We start from the raw sequence: 6,000 nt of genomic DNA on the forward strand, positions 1-6,000 counted from the left end.
TTTTCTTTGAAGCAGATATAGAAAGTCCACAGAGATGAAGACAGACAATCAGTGGAAATACAGTAAACGAAATGAAAATGAAGATATGAGAAAAATATTAGAGAACACAACAACAAGCTTAATGGAACTTTGGTTTTCAGCGCTGTGTTGGGTTGACCTTGGTTGGCTGCCAGGTGCCCACCAAGCCGCTCTATCACTCCTCAGCTGGACAAGGGGAGAAAAATAGGACAAAGGGCTCCTGGGTAGACATATGGACAGGGAGAACACACAACAATTGAATTACCATCACAGGCAAATGAAACTCAACTCCAGGAATATAATTTAATTTATTGCCAGTTAGCAATGGAGTAGAACAATAAGAAACAAGAACAAATCTCAAAACACCTTTCCCCCACCTCTCCCTTCTTCCCGGGCTCAGCTTCACTCCCAGTTTCTCTACCTTCTCCCCTATGAACAAGTAGGAATATAAAAGTGTCAAGGCTTTGAATTTAGTGGGAATATAGTAGAAAAGTGAGTAATAGCAGGAAAAGAAAAAAAAAAAAAAAGAAAAGAAAAAGCTGTGAGGCTTTGATGAGATCCAAATAATTTTAATAATATTTTAAAGAAATGGTGCTTTTAGTTTCCCACTGTGCCAGAAACAAGCAGCTGATAGTGAACCGCTGACAATTCCATGTAAGTCTACTCAAACTCCAATTGCAGTAACTGGAAAGAAACCACTGACTTCAAGAGAAGGTGAGTTGAGACCTTTAAGAAAGCTAAGAACAAGTGACAATATTTTCAAAAGGAATCAGTGAAACCTTCATTTGCTTCCCTTTCAAAAGCAATTAACCTGACTTTCTTCTATGAGACTAGAGATAAAAAGAGATAGGTTTCTCACAGCACTGAGTATTGCAATGCCCAACTCAGGAGCTTTGGCTCCCAAAGCAGAATCTGGAATCCTACAAATAAGTCCTTGGGTGCCCTGTAAAATATGCTGAGCTTCAAAGCCTGAAGGTACTATGAAACAGGAGCTGAACAGCTTAATCCTGTCACTTACAGGCATAGACAGAAACATAACATAAAACACATGGGAAGTGGTTTAAGACTGAAGAGTCGTGTGCCTGATCAGTGATCATTTTCAGAATTAAAATTTTGATCTGTGGCACCTAAATTTCTCTAAGACCTACTAAATTGTATTTCAGATCTGGTCTAGACATGAGAGAATAGGGCAAATGTCTTATGCTCTGATTTTGGACTCTCAGCCACTTCTAAATTAGAAGTAATTTGCAAAGCAACTGCCAGTGTGAATTCTTCTGCGAGCAGAGCTCAGCTTAGCCATTTGATACCTGATTATCCATACCACAGTTGACGTTAAACAAAGTATTACAATAAGACTCTCCAGAAAGTGGCCTCTTAAGCTGTACTGAGCTTAAGAATAGGGAAATCTAACTGCAACAGATTCTAGATCTTTGTCAAGTCCCAAGCAAGAGTACAGTATTAGTCTTCCTGGGTCACAACAGACAGTGCAGCGGCACATGGAATTTGCTGAAGTATTTGATTCACTGACCAGGAGGGACAGCTTTACTTTACTAACCCTTTACTAATATTTCAGAGATCCTAATTATTGAAAGGTGGAATATACTGCTGATGTGTGAATTCATTACAAAGAGACTACCACCCAAAAGTAACAGCTCAGTTTCCCTGAATTGAAAAAAAAAATAAACAAACCAAAGCAACCAACCAAAAAACAACTAACCAACCAACCAAACAAACAAACAAAAACCAAACCAAAAAACCCAAATCCAACAAAATTTTGCCCTCTCTCTTCGTCCTAAAGCTTTTGGTCTGCATAGAAGAAGTATTCAAATTGGCATCACTCAATGATTTTTCAGTGTTGCTGTGAAACACTCACTGCTGCCTTTTGGCGATGGAAACAGGGATTAGCTAAAGGTGGCAGCTAGGTCTTTGTAGAGCCTAACCACCAAATTGTCCCCCCATTCCAAGTGGCTTTTTCTAGCTGAGTCCTGAAAATCTCTGACAATGGAAATTCCACAGCTGCCCTGGACAACCTGCCCAAGTGCTGTACTACTTTCCTAGTGAAGAGCTGTCAAATATAATGGATTTCTAATGTTGTGTCATTCTGTCAAGAACAAAATCTAATTATAAGTCTACTATACTATTTCTCAATATTTTTAGCCTCTTTATCAGTTTTTGTGCCAAAAAAAAACCAAATGAATTCTCTTCTTTTAGTGCAAGTGGATGGTAACAGGTAGCCACAACACAAAAAAAAAACCAACCCATAGTTGTTAGTAAATTGCTGGTTTCCCATATTTCATTTCTATATTACAATTTATGCTTTTCTGTGATTGAAGAAAAGTCTTTCCAGTTGACTTTCATACACCTTCCAAAAGAAGACAACAGGGTATGTGAGAATTGAGAAGTATTTCTGAATAAAGTTCCTACCAACTCATGTTTTTTTGGTAATTTCTAAGGAAGGCTTCCACCTGATTCCACATAGATGAAACATTTTAATGCCTTCTATTAAAAAAGGCTACAGAAATCATGTCTACTAATGATTTGTTCCAAAGTTCAGTTTCTGGTGGAAAAGGAACCGTAACATTTGATGTAGATACCAGTCGGTGTGGGAAAGAACAGACTTCTGCCATTTGAGCGTTTCTGTGTTCCAAAACACCAGGATTTTTATGCATTCTCTATAAAGATTTTCTGTTCTAGCATTCTTTTCTTCTAATCAAGACAACCAGCTGGATACAGAATTTGGCTAGGTATTTTGGTTTAACTGCCTCCCTCCAAAACCCCAAACACATGTAATATAGTGTATCATCTTTATATCTGGGATCAGATATTCTTCATAGAATAGAAGCAATTCAGCTGTGATACTCTTTTTTTTACCCAGCCCAGATCACATCGCTGTTCTACCATGCTTACATTTTCCTTGGATCACAAGAATGAGAAATATCCAAATAAGAAGGGAAGTAGTGTGCATTATGAGGAAGAGTGAGTAGTTAAAACAATTGGTGAAATACTTTGTTTCAATAATCACATTGCAGAAGTTTGAGTAACTCAAGAGCACTAAAAAAAAAACCCAATGGGCCAAATCTTGCATACTCTCAGGATTTGAACCCGTCTTTGGATACCTGAGGGACTTTCACTGCACTGAGAACGGCCACACTGCTCAGGCACAGCTGAGAGGTGGTTTGGCACCAGAACAGCAATCAGCTGCTCCACCATCTTCCTTATAAAGAGGGACAGTGTCCCTTAATCAACCAGGATAGTAATATAAGTAACTTATGTTGCACTCCACGACAAAAGTGGATCCTAAGGCAAGCAAGCAAAATGCTCAGAGGCCTAATGAAAAACAAGCTTTCCCCCGGTCACAGCTTCCCTGTGAATATACACACACACCCCGCAGGATTAACAGTAAGAGAAGCCGCTTTTTTAGTGGAAAGCACACCAAAATCACCTCAATGCCAGCACCACCTCCGCGGTTCCCATCACAGGGCGCGGAGAAGAGGTGAACACCAGGTGGGAAGGAAGGACAGGCTGGCAGCCATGGCACCAGGGCTCCTTCCTCTGGGCCTGTGCTCCTTCCCGGTGTGGGAACCCTCCCCACGTATGGTGACAGTATCCTTCACAACGTCGAAGAGGCTGTAAGAAACTTCACGTGATTAGGGAAATTCAACAGGAATAGTTTTCTGAAGTGATTGAATTTAGGGCCCTTGGCAGACTTGTGCATTGCGAGGCACACACTGAAGCTGAAGGCAGCACGTCCATCAGCGAGCTCATGGTGGGCTGGAGAAGGCGTGGAACTGGAAACTTCACACGCTCTCAGTGTTCATTCTGCAGGTCATTCCCTCCTTTCTTTCAGTTTTTTGTCTGCCAGTCTGCAGCGCCAGGTCTTTCAGCAACTGCTTCTGTGTAGATATTATTTCCACAACTCACCTAAGTGCTGCTTTGCAGGCAGAATCTCAGCGCTGCCCTTGGCTGAGCTGAGAACAGGCCTCTTCGGTGAAGTGCTTCATGTGCAGCTGTCTGGGACTTCAGCGCTACTGTATTACTGCGGTGTTTAGATTTTTGTGTTTAGATTTAAAAACACTGGTGTAGTTCACCCAGAACTAGATGTGATATTTGTTGTATATCCAATCACATCTGTTGTTGACTTGAACCATTCAAGCCCCACGTTGGGTGCCAAAAAGGACTGCTGTGGTCGCGAATCTAAACCACAACATCATATGAGCTACTATGAGGAAAATTAACTATCCCAGCCAAAACCAGTACATCATACCAGCATAAGGAAAGTTTAAAATTACAATTTTAAGTTATACTTTTATCTTGATTTGACATTCACCTTAGAAAATCTGTGTTGGAAAATGGGAAAAATACAATTACAGCCTTTTATCCCATTTCAGGAGTAAATGCACAGTGATGCACTGATGTCTCTTTTTAAAATGCCTACTGGTCTTATGTCAGTGTAAAGGCGAGATTCATTATTATCTGTGTAAGAGGTATGCTACCAATTGTCCAGCTTCACGGACAACACACAAGAGAAGCTAAGAAGGTATCTATTTCTGCTCCCGCTCAGTCCTGAGTTGCTCCACTCACTAAAGAGATTTGTAGCATTATTTTGGGGCATTTTGTGGTCTTGCTCAAGTTCCAGGACCTTGAAGGCACTGTTTGACAAGCAGCAAAACTTATCCTTTACCAGTAGAAACTTTGGTTTCTGCTTCAAGAAGAGCTGAGCCAGGCTAAACACAGGTGGACAGGAGACATTTTCTAGGGTTCACAGTGTGGCAAATGTTACAATACTGATTTTAAACTATTCCACAGCCAAATTATTTATATTAAATCTAGAAATCTTTTCCCTGAGATTATATTTCATTGTAGTATTTTTAAAATCTCAATTACTGCTTCAGTCATATCTCAAGTAAGAGGTATACCTTTACTCCTTAGTTGGTAGTTGTACCTTCTAACGTGTTTTTTTCAAGTTAATCTGCTCCCATTGTATGCATAATCTGTTGCCCAGATCGTGGTGCCAGTCTTAGACATTTTTTGTTTTCCTGTCTGAACATATCTAGCTTTGAACTATTGGTCTCCTCCTCACTAGTACTTGAGACTTCACCTCATTTCCTATTATCTGTAAATGTTCTTGGTATGATATTTATACCCCTTCCATTCTTCTTAAATGTGTTTAAGTACCAGTAGTAATGGGAATTTTGAAGTCAAAAAGAGCGCCTGGTTCTACTTGTCCAGTCTGTTACTGCCTCATGCAACCACACCTTAGTTTGACCCATTATATGTACCAAGCTCCCTCTCTCAGAAGCTGTATTTCTTTCTGTTCTGGGACCGCAGTTCTTTGATGCACAGAAAGTTTCTGCTGATTTCCAGCCTAAATCTACTCCTGGACGACTAATACCAATTTGTTTGTATACTTAAATTATCTTTTAAGTGCTTTCTTTGCTTTTACCTACATCTTATCTCCTAATATTTAGGGAGGATACCCCTATAAACTGTGATTTTGCTAACTGAAATGTCAAGTGGTTTTTTTCCTGTAAACATTGCTGTAACAGTATCTTTAGAGTGAAAATGCCTTGCTTCTAAAAGACTCAGTAAATACCAGTTTTCTTGTGGTTTTGAGTTCCTTCAGTAACAGTTTACTGAAACAAGAATGCACTTATCAAATTTAAGAGGGAAAAAACTTAGTAAATGAAGGCTTTGTTTAAGAATACAAAAGATCTATTTAAAGCCCCCAGAAAAGTGGAAAAGGATCCTTTAATTTAATAATAAGAAATGTGTGGGTTTTTTCCCACTCATATTGGGAATAGCTTATTTCTTTTTAGCCATCAAATGAAAAGTAATACATATACTCATTTCACAATGGCAGATAAACATTTATTCCTCTCTGCTTTTTCTTCCTTTAATTTACTTAGCTCCTGTATTCTTTGTGTTAAGATGGAAAATTATCTTTTAGACATCTGGGGAACTGTAAAGAAATAATTTGTACTA

Source organism: Charadrius vociferus, unplaced genomic scaffold, assembly GCF_000708025.1.
Source record: "Charadrius vociferus isolate BGI_N301 unplaced genomic scaffold, ASM70802v2 scaffold581, whole genome shotgun sequence".
Taxonomy (NCBI): Eukaryota; Metazoa; Chordata; class Aves; order Charadriiformes; family Charadriidae; genus Charadrius; species Charadrius vociferus.